Source organism: Pieris rapae, chromosome 3 (genome assembly GCF_905147795.1).
Source record: "Pieris rapae chromosome 3, ilPieRapa1.1, whole genome shotgun sequence".
Classification (NCBI taxonomy): Eukaryota; Metazoa; Arthropoda; class Insecta; order Lepidoptera; family Pieridae; genus Pieris; species Pieris rapae.
Genome location: NC_059511.1, coordinates 923,658 through 938,823, shown reverse-complemented (window position 1 = coordinate 938,823; position 15,166 = coordinate 923,658). Strand labels below are relative to the sequence as shown.

Below are 15,166 nucleotides of genomic sequence, written 5' to 3'. Positions count from 1 at the left end.
GCGCCATCTGACATAAGATAAAATAAATTACTTACCTACTATATTTTATGTGTATTGTAATACAAACATGAGTGCATTTTGTCTATTATAAGTTTTATATAAATAATAACTTAAATAATCGTTTAATAACGATGGTCACAATTTAATACTTGAGGACTATTTCCTCTGTAACAAGGAAAAATAATTAGTAAATTTAAATAGTTTATCAATTATTATTAATAGAATTAGTAACTATATATACCGTACTGTATTATATATTGTCACAGTTCAATTTGGATCTCAATTTGGTATGGTTTTATATTATTTTCTTTGACTAAATTTGAACATAATAAAAATTGCGATGTTTATGGCAACAATTTTTGTATTTCTTTATTGGTATTATATAATCTGTAATTCTCTGAAACCCAGCTGTTTAAATTATTGTTAGAGAAACGAATTTCGATATTATTTTACAGAAACATGAAACTCTTCATCATCCTTTCCGCCCTTGTGGTGATGACCATAGCAGAGGATTTTGTCATATTCAGTCCAACAATGATCAAAGAAATTAGTGATTGCTTCGTTGATCGTGCACCATGTCACTCTCTGATTCAGTCATACAAAAGTAAGTCATGATATATATTTAAAATAATTATATTGCGCAGTATAGAAGACAGGCAACTAAACGAAAGCGATTTAGTCAAGCATTGCTTAGGCAAAAGTTTTCTTTCTCATATTATCACGATTTCTGACTTCCTTTGATATTTTTTTATTAAATTTATAATTTTATGTGTGTTTTATAGAAAACATGGCTGAAGTAGTCTTCACAGCCTGCCACAGATGCAATGACCTCCAGAAGAAATTTTTGAACCGTTACCTGATGGCTCTGAAGGAGTACTATCCTCAGTACTACGGGGACTTCCAGGAGAAATACGATCCTGACCACATTTATCTGCCCATTTTGGAAATTGCTGTGTCTGGAAACTAATTTTTTTTATCAATAAAAAATTTGCATGTAATCACTTCTGTTTGATGTACCTTACTTGATTAATTATACATTTATTAAATCATTATTCATGTACGACACTTATGAACTTTAAAAATAATTACCTTGAATTAAAAGGTAACTGCCAGTTCTGAAATAGGGAGAGGTTAACAACGAACAAAAAAATTGAAAACGAAGTGCTATTGTATGACTTTTATTTCATGAAATATCGAGTATAAAATGGCAGGTTACTTAAGGGTTTTTTTACTGTTCCACTTCTATCTTCTTGTTAAAACACATAAAACATGCCAATTATTTTTAAATAAATAGAACGCACCTTATATTTTATTGAGAAGTATTTATTTCCAACACAGAAATATATAGCATTCACGACTTTCTTAACCTATAGTGTAAATAAATTAAGATAAGTATATAAATCATAGTATATTTTGAAAAACATGTAACACACTCAAATAAAAAAATAAATTGTGTGTGTCAGCTCCGACGCACGACTGGACTACTCCTTAAGTACGATTGTCAAGAGTTTATCCAACTGAAAATGAGATTAATACCATATGAAAGGGTAAATTAACAAATTAATGAAAATAATATACATATATATTTATTTATTTTATATACATTTATTATAACTAATCGGCGAAAAATTTTACATTAAACTTTTCACAATAGTCAATTTCAGATGTGCACAAATATTTCATTAGGAATGTTGATAAATTATGTAATTATTATTATCTGACAATTATCATTTATTTTTTAAAATAATCCAACCAAATTAGAAAGTTGCGAGCAAAAAAGTAACGAGGTCAGTCATCAGTAGATTTTACCTGTCATATTTTTCTCATACCGGGCGCCTTATATATGAACATCGATTCTTAAGGAGTAAACTCCAAAAATTTGGTAACTTTTATTTTTTATCTATTTCATTGTATATGTGTTATTTTTAACCTTCATGTTTTGTGATTAAAATATATTTATTTCCAACATACAAATATATATTACTTATCAGACACTCAAACTCAAAATAACTTTATTTATATAGATAAACCAGTATACTAATGAACGTCAGATAAGAAGTTAAATTAATTCAAATATTCGTCAAATTTATAAGAAGTTTATATATTAATTTAGGTTTGATGAGGGCATTGAATTTTTTTAGTGATAATTATCTAAATAAACTAGGAAGTTTGTTATAAAAACCAATACATTTCCATATAAGGAGTGGTTTATCGTCTCCAGCCTGGTTGGTCGTACACTCAAATCGGTTCTGTTTTGAGGATTATTCTGTTGAAAGTTAGGATTTGTTTATATATTTGTGTTCATACAAAAAGGCTTCAAGAATATATTGACCAGATAGTGTCATAATATTTAACTCCTTAAACTTATTCCGTACCGACTCTCTTGGAGAAACACAACAAATACCCCGAACAGCCCGCTTCTGCAGCACAAATATGGTTTGAACCTCTGCAGCAGCACCCCACAGCGGACAACCTTACGACATAATGCTCTGAAAGTAGCTATGATACAGAATTTTAGCAGTGTCCTTATCAGTAAACTGTCGCATTTTCTTTACTGCATCTGCTACAGAGCTAAGCCTATTGGACAGAATATCTATGTGTTTACTATCTATTGTATGTCTAGAAAAACAGTTTTGTCAACGAAGTTCAAAATCAAAATTCATTTATTCAGTCCAGATGCGACCTAAGGCATGCTTGTGAATGTCAAAAACGTTTACAAAATTCGCGAAAGAGCAAAACTACGCCATCCGTTCGCAAGACTACCAGGAGGTCTTGTTCTGAGAAGAACGGGCAAGAAACTCAGCAAGTTTTATCCTCCCTTTACATACAATTATTCAAAAGAAAATGTCATAAACCACAACGTCATTTAAGTTACATAAGTAAAAAAAAAATACAATCTGTTCTGTGATTTACCACATTCACCATTACATTACATTCCATTACATTACATTACATTCACAACACTTCCAAGAGAACAAAGCAAATTATAAGAATTTAATTAGACCTATTGCCAAGCGTTTTTATCTTCTAGGTAGTCATTAACTGTGTAGTAACCTTTACACATTAAGGTTTTTTTAATATGTGTTTTGAATCTGTTGAGAGGCAGTTCCAATATTTCACTAGGAATCATGTTATAGCAGCGTACACTTAGGCCTATAAATGAATTGTTTATTTTCTGCAACCTGTAAAACGGCTGGAAAAGTTTTCCCTTATTTCTTGTATTCCTATTGTGAATGTCACTGTTCTTTAAAAGAGAACTAATATTACTACGCACAAAAACGATACAGTTGTAGATATATTGTGACGGTACCGTCAAAATACTGATTTCCTTGAATAAGTGTCTAAGTGAAGTGCCTGGTTTCAAGCAATAGATTGACCTAATAGCACGTTTTTGCAAGATAAAAATAGATTGAATATCTGCTGCTTTGCCCCATAAAAGAATTCCATATGACATAACGCTGTGAAAGTAACTAAAATATGCTATTCTGGCAGTTTCCTCGTCTGTGAGTTGCCTAATTTTTCTAATAGCGTATGTCGCTGAACTAAGCTTGTCTGAAAGTTTAGTGATATGCTGACGCCATTGAAGTTTTTGGTCTATTGTAATGCCTAGAAATACCGTAGAATTAACTAAATTTAGTTTTTCATTGTTTGTTTTAAGCTCCATGGTTGTAGTTTTAACATTAGGTAAAGTAAATCTTATGCATTTTGTTCATCAAAGCAAATTGTCGTATGGCAATCTTGAAAATCGTATCGTAACATTTATAAACTGTCAATTTACCACAACATGACTTACCGAAAATTAAAAGGGTAGGAAAAAAGGGAGAATGAAACCGGTCTATTGTAAAGGAGGACTATCTTTACACACACTCAAGAAAAGAACCTGATAAGAATCCAGACAGTGTTTTTGTGGCATGCGGTAGTTACAGCTTCAGGAATATTTTCTGTAAAATAAACATTTCTCGTTGCGTGAAGAATATGTTATATGACATACTAGCAGACTCGGCCAAGCTTTGCTGTGGATAAGGTTTTTATTATATTAGATGATAGTAAACTATTCAAGGGAAACGATAGGCGAACTTATGTGAAACGTTGGTACTTTTAACACAGCGGCATCTGTTAGAATTGTATCAAATGATCAACAAATATTTGCAACTGTACCCGTCATCTGTTGGAATCTTTTGGAGTTAACAGATAATTGTGACTGTCAATTAATTATAGACAAATAATTTGCAATAAAATAAAATTGCGACTATAATTAAAGATCTAAGTAAGCTTATCTTATGAAGCAATCTTTTGGGTTGGACCAGACTGCTTACGGTGTGCCAATTCAATTTAAAATCGGTTAAGTAGTTCAGGAGTCCGTTGCGGACAAACATCGTGACAGAATAAATATTTTCGAAGATATTAAAGATTTAAAAATTGCGGGACATAGTATTTGCGGCGAAACCGGCCGGCCGGGGCGGCGGGAGTGCGCCTATAACGCGGAACCCAATAATTAATCAACAATCTCAGATTGAAAGCAATCTGAAATCAGACCGTAACAGTCGATCGAACTCTTATCTGCATCCCAATAGCTTAACCCTACAAAGACAATCTTTTGGCGACGGATAGAATGCAATCTCTTCGCTATTTACACTCATATTTGATAATTAATATAAACCAAATAAAGTAAATAAAACCGTACAAATAATATTAAAATATACATGTCTATGTCATTATATGTTTAAAACATATCAAACCTTTTTAATTATTTTAAAAACTGCTGTAAGTTAAAATCTTAAGATAGGATATTGGCACAGTTGAACTGTCATTTTCATATAAAGGTAAGTATCTACATACATCGATCCGACCTACCATGGATAGCTTGTATTCACAGATTTATCAAAGGCTACACAATCCGTCGATTGGTTATTGTCACACTTTTGTCAATAATGATGCCTGTTTATATTTTTTTTTATAGAACAGGGGGCAAACGGACAGGAGGCTCACCTGATGTTAAGTGATACCGCCGCCCTTAGACACTCTCAATGCCAGAGGGCTCGCGAGTGCGTTGCCGGCCTTCTAAGAATTGGTACTCTAGTTTCGCTTGGGACTTTGTTGTAAAAACGAATACATTTTCCAAATAAGTGATCTAATCTTTTGAAGCCTGGTTGGTCGTACGCTTATATTTGCTTCAAATACTAAACGGGTGTCACCATTTGTTTTTAATCGATTATATTTTGTTATACATACAATAAGGCTACAAGAACATATTGACCAGAGAGTGTCATAATATTTAATTCCTTAAACTTATTCCGTATCGACTCCCTTCGGGTAACACAAAAAATCTTCCGAACATACAGGAATTCATGCGCCATCTGACATAAGATAAAATAAATTACTTATCTACTATATTTTATGTGTATTGTAATACAAACATGAGTGCATGTTGTCCATTATAAATTTTATATAAATAATAACTAATAACGAAAATAATCGTTTAATAACGATGGTCATAATTTAATCCTTGAGGACTATTTCCTCTGTAACAAGGAAAAATAATTAGTAAATTTAAATAGTTTATCAATTATTATTAATAGAATTAGTTACTATATATACCGTACTATATTATATATTGTCACAGTTTAATTTGGATCTCAATTTGGTAAGGTTTTATATTTTATTAACTTACTAACTAAATTTGAATATAATAAAAATTGCGATGTTTATGGCAACAATTTTTGTATTTCTTTATTGGTATAAAATATAATCTGTAATTCTCTGAAACCCAGCTGTTTAAATTATTGTTAGAGAAACGAATTTCGATATTATTTTACAGAAACATGAAACTCTTCGTCATCCTTTCTGCCCTTGTGGTGATGACCATAGCAGAGGATATCGTATACTTCACCTCGGACGATGATTATTTGGATATCGACTCATTGATGAACGAACCACTTATAGCCAAAGAAATTATTGATTGCTTAGTTGATCGTGCTCCGTGCTACTATCGGATTCAATCATACAAAAGTAAGTCATGATATATATTTAAAATAATTATATTCCGCAGAATATAAGACAGACAACTAAACGAAAGCGATTTAGTCAAGCATTGCTTAGGCAAAAGTTTTCTTTCTCATATTATCACGATTTCTGACCTCCTTTGACAATTTTTTATTAAATTTATAATTTTATGTGTGTCTTATAGATAAGTTGGCTGAAGTAATCTTCACAGCCTGCCACAGATGCAATGACCCTCAGAAGAAATTGGCGAACCGTTTCCTGATGGCTCTGAAGGTGAAGTATCCTGAGTACTACCGGGACTTCGACAAGAAATACGATCCTGACAACATTTACCTGCCAATTTTGGAAAATGCTGTATCTGGATACTAATTTTTTTATCAATAAAAAAATCAGCATTTAATCACTTTTGTTTGGTGTACCTTACTTGATTATTTATATATTTATTAAATCATTATTCATGTAGGACACTTATGAACTTTAAAAATAATGACCTTAAATTAAAAGTTGTCTGCCAGTTCTCAAATAGGGGAGGTTAATAAAAAATTTAAAAAGAAGTGCTGCTATTGTATGACTTTTATTTCATAAAATATCGAGTATAAAATGGCAGGTTACTTAAGGATTTTTTTACTGATCCACTTCTATCTTCTTGTTAAAACACTTAAAACATGCCAATTATTTTTAAATAAATAGAACGCACCTTATATTTTATTGAGAAGTATTTATTTCCGACACAGAAATAAACAGCATTCACGACTTTCTTAAACTAAAGGGTAAATAAATTAAGATATATAAATTATAGTATATTTTGAAAATCATGTAACACACTCAATTAAATAATTTGGTAATATTAAGTTAAGTTAAAAAAAATATTTTTTATCTATTTCATTGTATATTTGTTATTTTTAACCGACATGTTTTGTGATTACAATGTATTTATTTCAGAAACTCAAACTCAAAATAACTATAATTATGTAGATAAACAAGTATACTAATGAACGTCAGATAAGAAGTTATATTAATTGTAAATTTTCAACCAGTTCGTACACGTTTTTTGTTGTTTATTACAAGTCAAGGGCGTATAGCAGGCAAGAAGAACTAGCAATGAACTTTACACCACTCTTTGTAATTGCTAAGTTTTGAGTTATACAAATTGTTTAATTGGAGAAAGTCAATCCCAAGGATTAGGATCATTCAAATATTCGTCAAATTTAAAAAAAAGTTTATAGATTAATTTAGGTTTATCTAAATTCATTTGGAAGTTTGTTGTAAAAACCAATACAATTTCCATATAAGGAGTGGTTTATCGTCTCGAGCCTGGTTGGTTGTACACTCAAATTGGTTCTGGTTTGAGTATTATACTGTTGAAAGTTAGGATTTGTGTATATGTTTGTGTACATACAAAAAGGCTTCAAGAATATATTGACCAGATAGTGTCATAATATTTAACTCCTTAAACTTATTCCGTACCGACTCTCTTGGAGAAACACAACAAATACCCCGAACAGCCCGCTTCTGCAGCACAAATATGGTTTGAACCTCTGCAGCAGCACCCCACAGCGGAAAACCTTACGACATAACGCTGTGAAAGTAGCTATGATACAGAATTTTAACAGTGTCCTTATCAGTAAACTGTCGCATTTTCTTTACTGCATCTGCTACAGAGCTAAGCCTATTGGAAAGAATATCTATGTGTTTACTATCTATTGTATGTCTAGAAAAACAGTTTTGTCAACGAAGTTAATTTCACTATCCTTAAACTACCACTATACCAATATCTCGCTTTACACTAGTGGTTGTAATTCTAAAACCTTTTGTTCTATTTTCATTAAGCAGTAAGTTATTTACATTAAACCAGTTAACAAAACGAGAGATAGAATCGTTTACATGGTCCAATAATACGTTCTTCCTATTCACTTAAAATTTATGTGAAGTGTCATCAGCAAACAATATCAGATTGCTTTAAATCAGACCGTAACACTCGATCAAACTCTTATCTGCATCCCAATAGCCTAACCCTACAAAGACAATCCATTTTTGGCGACGGATAGAATGCAATCTCTTCGCTATTTACACTCATATTTGATAATTATGTAAATAAAACCGTACAAATAATATTAAAATATACATGTCTATGTTTAAAACATATCAAAACTTTTTAATTATTTTAAAAACTGCTGTAAGTTAAAATCTTAAGATAGGATATTGGCAGAGTTGAACCGTCATTTTCATATAAAGGTCTATCTACATACACCGATTCGACCTACCATGGATAGCTTGTATTCAGATTACATACAAATTTATTATAATCCGTCGATTGGTTATTGGCACACTTTTGTCAATAAATATGCCTATCTTAGATGATCAAAAATGGACTGAGATAGGTTATTGGGTTTGGGCGTAAATAGCGCGTCGGAGGCCGTGGTTCTTCTCCTAAAGGCCCTTGAGGCCAACGGTGTGATTTCATTAAAAAAAGCGATTCTCTCTATAGCACTTAAAATTTAGCAGTAATTGGACGCGTTTAGTAACGGAGCTCTCCAGCCAGGAAAAAAACAGCAGATAATATAAACGGGCTATTCATCAGTATTGCACCAGTGAGGGTCGCTAGTTTGTGATTATTCTCTTTTTTTTATAGAACAGGGGTGCAAACGGGCAGGAGGCTCACCTGATGTTAAGTGATACCGCCGCCCATGGGCACTCTCAATGCCAGAGGGCTCGCGAGTGCGTTGCCGGCCTTCTAAGAATTGGTACTCTAGTTTCTCTTGAGACTTTGTTGTAAAAACGAATACATTTTACAAATAAGTGATCTACTTTTTTGAAGCCTGGTTGGTCGTACGCTTACATTTACTTCAAATACTAAACAAGTGTCAACATTTGTTTTAATTCGATTATATTTTGTTATACATACATAAGGCTACAAGAACATATTGACCAGAGAGTGTCATAATATTTAATTCCTTAAACTTATTCCGTATCTACTCCCTGGGGTAACACAACAAATCCCCCAAACATACACGAATACATGCGACATCTGACATAAGATAAAATAAATTACAATATTTAATGTGTATTGTAATACACATATTGAGTGCATGTTGTCCATTATAAATTTTATATAAATAATAACTTAAATAATCGTTTAATAACGATGGTCATAATTTAATCCTTGAGGACTATTTCCTCTGTAACAAGGAAAAATAATTAGTAAATTTAAATAGTTTATCAATTATTATTAATAGAATTAGTTACTATATATACTGTACTATATTATATATTGTCACAGTTTAATTTGGATCTCAATTTGGTAAGGTTTTATATTTTATTAACTTACTAACTAAATTTGAATATAATAAAAATTGCGATGTTTATGGCAACAATTTTTGTATTTCTTTATTGGTATAAAATATAATCTGTAATTCTCTGAAACCCAGCTGTTTAAATTATTGTTAGAGAAACGAATTTCGATATTATTTTACAGAAACATGAAACTCTTCGTCATCCTTTCTGCCCTTGTGGTGATGACCATAGCAGAGGATATCGTATACTTCACCTCGGACGATGATTATTTGGATATCGACTCATTGATGAACGAACCACTTATAGCCAAAGAAATTATTGATTGCTTAGTTGATCGTGCTCCGTGCTACTATCGGATTCAATCATACAAAAGTAAGTCATGATATATATTTAAAATAATTATATTCCGCAGAATATAAGACAGACAACTAAACGAAAGCGATTTAGTCAAGCATTGCTTAGGCAAAAGTTTTCTTTCTCATATTATCACGATTTCTGACCTCCTTTGACAATTTTTTATTAAATTTATAATTTTATGTGTGTCTTATAGATAAGTTGGCTGAAGTAATCTTCACAGCCTGCCACAGATGCAATGACCCTCAGAAGAAATTGGCGAACCGTTTCCTGATGGCTCTGAAGGTGAAGTATCCTGAGTACTACCGGGACTTCGACAAGAAATACGATCCTGACAACATTTACCTGCCAATTTTGGAAAATGCTGTGTCTGGATACTAATTTTTTTATCAATAAAAAAATCAGCATTTAATCACTTTTGTTTGGTGTACCTTACTTGATTATTTATATATTCATTAAATCATTATTCATGTAGGACACTTATGAACTTTAAAAATAATGACCTTAAATTAAAAGTTGTCTGCCAGTTCTCAAATAGCGGAGGTTAATAACAAACAAAAAATTTTAAAAAGAAGTGCTGCTATTGTATGACTTTTATTTCATATAATATCTAGTATAAAATGGCAGGTTACTTAAGGATTTTTTACTGATCCACTTCTATCTTCTCGTTAAAACACTTAAAACATGCCAATTATTTTTAAATAAATAGAACACACCTTATATTTTATTGAGAAGTATTTATTTCCAACACAGAAGTAAACAGCATTCACGACTTTCTTAACCTCTAGGATAAATAAATTAAGATATATAAATTATAGTATATTTTGAAAAACATGTAACACACTCAATTAAATAATTTGGTAATATTAAGTTAAGTTAAAAAAAATATTTTTTTATCTATTTCATTGTATATTTGTTATTTTTAACCTACATGTTTTGTTATTAAAATATATTTATTTCAGAAACTCAAACTCAAAATAACTATAATTATATAGATAAACAAGTATACTAATGAACGTCAGATAAGAAGTTACATTAATTGTAAATTTTCAACCAGTTCGTACACGTTTTTTGTTGTTTATTACAAGTCAAGGGCGTATAGCAGACAAGAAGAACTGGCAAGAAACTTTACACCACTCTTTGTAATTGCTATCTTTTGAGTTATACAAATTGTGTAACTCAGCGTAAGTGGAGCAAATCAATCCCAAGGATTAGGATCATTCAAATATTCGTCAAATTTAAAAAAAGTTTATAGATTAATTTAGGTTTATCTAAATTCATTTGGATGTTTGTTGTAAAAACCAATACAATTTCCATATAAGGAGTGGTTTATCGTCTCGAGCCTGGTTGGTTGTACACTCAAATCGGTTTTGTTTTGAGTATTATACTGTTGAAAGTTAGGATTTGTGTATATGTTTGTGTACATACAAAAAGGCTTCAAGAATATATTGACCAGATAGTGTCATAATATTTAACTCCTTAAACTTATTCCGTACCGACTCTCTTGGAGAAACACAACAAATACCCCGAACAGCCCGCTTCTGCAGCACAAATATGGTTTGAACCTCTGAAGCAGCACCCCACAGCGGAAAACCTTACGACATAACGCTGTGAAAGTAGCTATGATACACAATTTTAGCAGTGTCCTTATCAGTAAACTGTCGCATTTTCTTTACTGCATCTGCTACAGAGCTAAGCCTATTGGACAGAATATCTATGTGTTTACTATCTATTGTATGTCTAGAAAAACAGTTTTTTCAACGAAGTTCAAAATCAAAATTCATTTATTCAGTCCAGATGCGACCTAAGGCATGCTTGTGAATGTCAAAAACGTTTACAAAATTCGCGAAAGAGCAAAACTACGCCATCCGTTTGCAAGACTACCAGGAGGTCTTGTTCTGAGAAGAACGGGCAAGAAACTCAGCAAGTTTTATCCTCCCTTTACATACAATTATTCAAAAGAAAATGTCATAAACCACAACGTCATTTAAGTTACATAAGTAAAAATAAAATACAATCTGTTCTGTGATTTACCACATTCACCATTACATTACATTCCATTACATTCACAACACTTCCAAGAGAACAAAGCAAATTATAACAATTTAATTAGACCTATTGCCAAGCGTTTTTATCTTCTAGGTAGTCATTAACTGTGTAGTAACCTTTACACATTAACGTTTTTTTAATATGTGTTTTGAATCTGTTGAGAGGCAGTTCCAATATTTCACTAGGAATCATGTTATAGCAGCGTACACTTAGGCCTATAAATTAATTGTTTATTTTCTGCAACCTGTAAAACGGCTGGAAAAGTTTTCCCTTATTTCTTGTATTCCTATTGTGAATGTCACTGTTCTTTAAAAGAGAACTAATATTACTACGCACAAAAACGATACAGTTGTAGATATATTGTGACGGTACCGTCAAAATACTGATTTCCTTGAATAAGTGTCTAAGTGAAGTGCCTGGTTTCAAGCAATAGATTGACCTAATAGCACGTTTTTGCAAGATAAAAACAGATTGAATATCTGCTGCTTTGCCCCATAAAAGAATTCCATATGACATAACGCTGTGAAAGTAACTAAAATATACTATTCTGGCAGTTTCCTCGTCTGTGAGTTGCCTAATTTTTCTAATAGCGTATGTCGCTGAACTAAGCTTGTCTGAAAGTTTAGTGATATGCTGACGCCATTGAAGTTTTTGGTCTATTGTAATGCCTAGAAATACCGTAGAATTAACTAAATTTAGTTTTTCATTGTTTAGTTTAAGCTCCATGGTTGTAGTTTTAACATTAGGTAAAGTAAATCTTATACATTTTGTTCATCAAAGCAAATTGTCGTATGGCAATCTTGAAAATCGTATCGTAACATTTATAAACTGTCAATTTACCACAACATGACTTACCGAAAATTAAAAGGGTAGGAAAAAAAGGAGAATGAAACCGGTCTATTGTAAAGGAGGACTATCTTTACACACACTCAAGAAAAGAACCTGATAAGAATCCAGACAGTGTTTTTGTGGCATGCGGTAGTTACAGCTTCAGGAATATTTTCTGTAAAATAAACATTTCTCGTTGCGTGAAGAATATGTTATATGACATACTAGCAGACTCGGCCAAGCTTTGCTGTGGATAAGGTTTTTATTATATTAGATGATAGTAAACTATTCAAGGGAAACGATAGGCGAACTTATGTGAAACGTTGGTACTTTTAACACAGCGCCATCTGTTAGAATTGTATCAAATGATCAACAAATATTTGCAACTGTACCCGTCATCTGTTGGAATCTTTTGGAGTTAACAGATAATTGTGACTGTCAATTAATTATAGACAAATAATTTGCAATAAAATAAAATTGCGACTATAATTAAAGATCTAAGTAAGCTTATCTTATGAAGCAATCTCTTGGGTTGGACCAGACTGCTTACGGTGTGCCAATTCAATTTAAAATCGGTTAAGTAGTTCAGGAGTCCGTCGCGGACAAACATCGTGACAGAATAAATATTTTCGAAGATATTAAAGATTTAAAAATTGCGGGACATAGTATTTGCGGCGAAACCGGCCGGCCGGGGCGGCGGGAGTGCGCCTATAACGCCGAACCCAATAATTAATCAACAATCTCAGATTGAAAGCAATCTGAAATCAGACCGTAACAGTCGATCGAACTCTTATCTGCATCCCAATAGCTTAACCCTACAAAGACAATCTTTTGGCGACGGATAGAATGCAATCTCTTCGCTATTTACACTCATATTTGATAATTAATATAAACCAAATAAAGTAAATAAAACCGTACAAATAATATTAAAATATACATGTCTATGTCATTATATGTTTAAAACATATCAAACCTTTTTAATTATTTTAAAAACTGCTGTAAGTTAAAATCTTAAGATAGGATATTGGCACAGTTGAACTGTCATTTTCATATAAAGGTAAGTATCTACATACATCGATCCGACCTACCATGGATAGCTTGTATTCACAGATTTATCAAAGGCTACACAATCCGTCGATTGGTTATTGTCACACTTTTGTCAATAATGATGCCTGTTTATATTTTTTTTTATAGAACAGGGGGCAAACGGGCAGGAGGCTCACCTGATGTTAAGTGATACCGCCGCCCATGGGCACTCTCAATGCCAGAGGGCTCGCGAGTGCGTTGCCGGCCTTCTAAGAATTGGTACTCTAGTTTCTCTTGAGACTTTGTTGTAAAAACGAATACATTTTCCAAATAAGTGATCTAATCTTTTGAAGCCTGGTTGGTCGTACGCTTATATTTGCTTCAAATACTAAACGGGTGTCGCCATTTGTTTTTAATCGATTATATTTTGTTATACATACAATAAGGCTACTAGAACATATTGACCAGAGAGTGTCATAATATTTAATTCCTTAAACTTAATCCGTATCGACTCCCTTCGGGTAACACAAAAATTCTTCCGAACATACAGGAATTTATGCGCCATCTGACATAAGATAAAATAAAATACTTACCTACTATATTTTGTGTGTATTGTAATACAAACATGAGTGCATGTTGTCCATTATAAATTTTATATAAATAATAACTTAAATAATCGTTTAATAACGATGGTCATAATTTAATATTTGAGGATTATTTCCTCTGTAACAAGGAAAAATAATTAGTAAATTTAAATAGTTTATCAATTATTATTAATAGAATTAGTTACTATATATACCGTACTGTATTATATATTGTCACAGTTTAATTTGGATCTCAATTTGGTAAGGTTTTATATTTTATTAACTAACTAACTAAATTTGAATATAATAAAAATTGCGATGTTTATGGCAACAATTTTTGTATTTCTTTATTGGTATAAAATCTAATCTGTAATTCTCTGAAATCCAGCTGTTTAAATTATTGTTAGAGAAACCAATTTCGATATTATTTTACAGAAACATGAAACTCTTCATCATCCTTTCCGCCCTTGTGGTGATGACCATAGCAGAGGATATCGTATACTTCACCTCGGACGATGATTATTTGGATATCGACTCATTGATGAACGAACCACTTATAGCCAAAGAAATTATTGATTGCTTAGTTGATCGTGCTCCGTGCTACTATCGGATTCAATCATACAAAAGTATGTCATGATATATATTTAAAATAATTATATTCCGCAGAATATAAGACAGACAACTAAACGAAAGCAATTTAGTCAAGCATTGCTTAGGCAAAAGTTTTCATTCTCATATTATCACGATTTCTGACCTCCTTTGACAATTTTTTATTAAATTCATAATTTTATAATTTTATGTGTGTTTTATAGATAAGTTGGCTGAAGTAATCTTCACAGCCTGCCACAGATGCAATGACCCTCAGAAGAAATTGGCGAACCGTTTCCTGATGGCTCTGAAGGTGAAGTATCCTGAGTACTACCGGGACTTCGACAAGAAATACGATCCTGACAACATTTACCTGCCAATTTTGGAAAATGCTGTGTCTGGATACTAATTTTTTTATCAATAAAAAAATCAGCATTTAA

The 15,166-nt window shown here is 32.0% G+C and overlaps 3 long non-coding RNA genes and 1 other non-coding gene across 4 annotated transcripts; all 4 read left to right on the top strand.

The window, feature by feature from the left end:
- The first annotated feature begins 216 nt into the window (after nucleotides 1-216).
- Nucleotides 217-922, top strand: LOC123690690. Its single transcript, XR_006751290.1, has 3 exons — nucleotides 217-287; nucleotides 456-604; nucleotides 783-922. It is a non-coding gene; the product is annotated as an uncharacterized LOC123690690 (long non-coding RNA).
- A 4,687-nt stretch (nucleotides 923-5,609) lies between these two features.
- LOC123690688 lies at nucleotides 5,610-6,426 on the top strand. The gene is made up of 3 exons (XR_006751287.1): nucleotides 5,610-5,644; nucleotides 5,819-6,009; nucleotides 6,188-6,426. It is a non-coding gene; the product is annotated as an uncharacterized LOC123690688 (long non-coding RNA).
- Nucleotides 6,427-9,269: 2,843 nt separating this feature from the next.
- LOC123690689 lies at nucleotides 9,270-10,063 on the top strand. The gene is made up of 3 exons (XR_006751288.1): nucleotides 9,270-9,304; nucleotides 9,479-9,669; nucleotides 9,848-10,063. It is a non-coding gene; the product is annotated as an uncharacterized LOC123690689 (long non-coding RNA).
- A 4,265-nt stretch (nucleotides 10,064-14,328) lies between these two features.
- On the top strand, nucleotides 14,329-15,166 carry LOC110997558. The gene is made up of 3 exons (XR_006751289.1): nucleotides 14,329-14,399; nucleotides 14,574-14,764; nucleotides 14,951-15,166. It is a non-coding gene; the product is annotated as an uncharacterized LOC110997558 (transcript).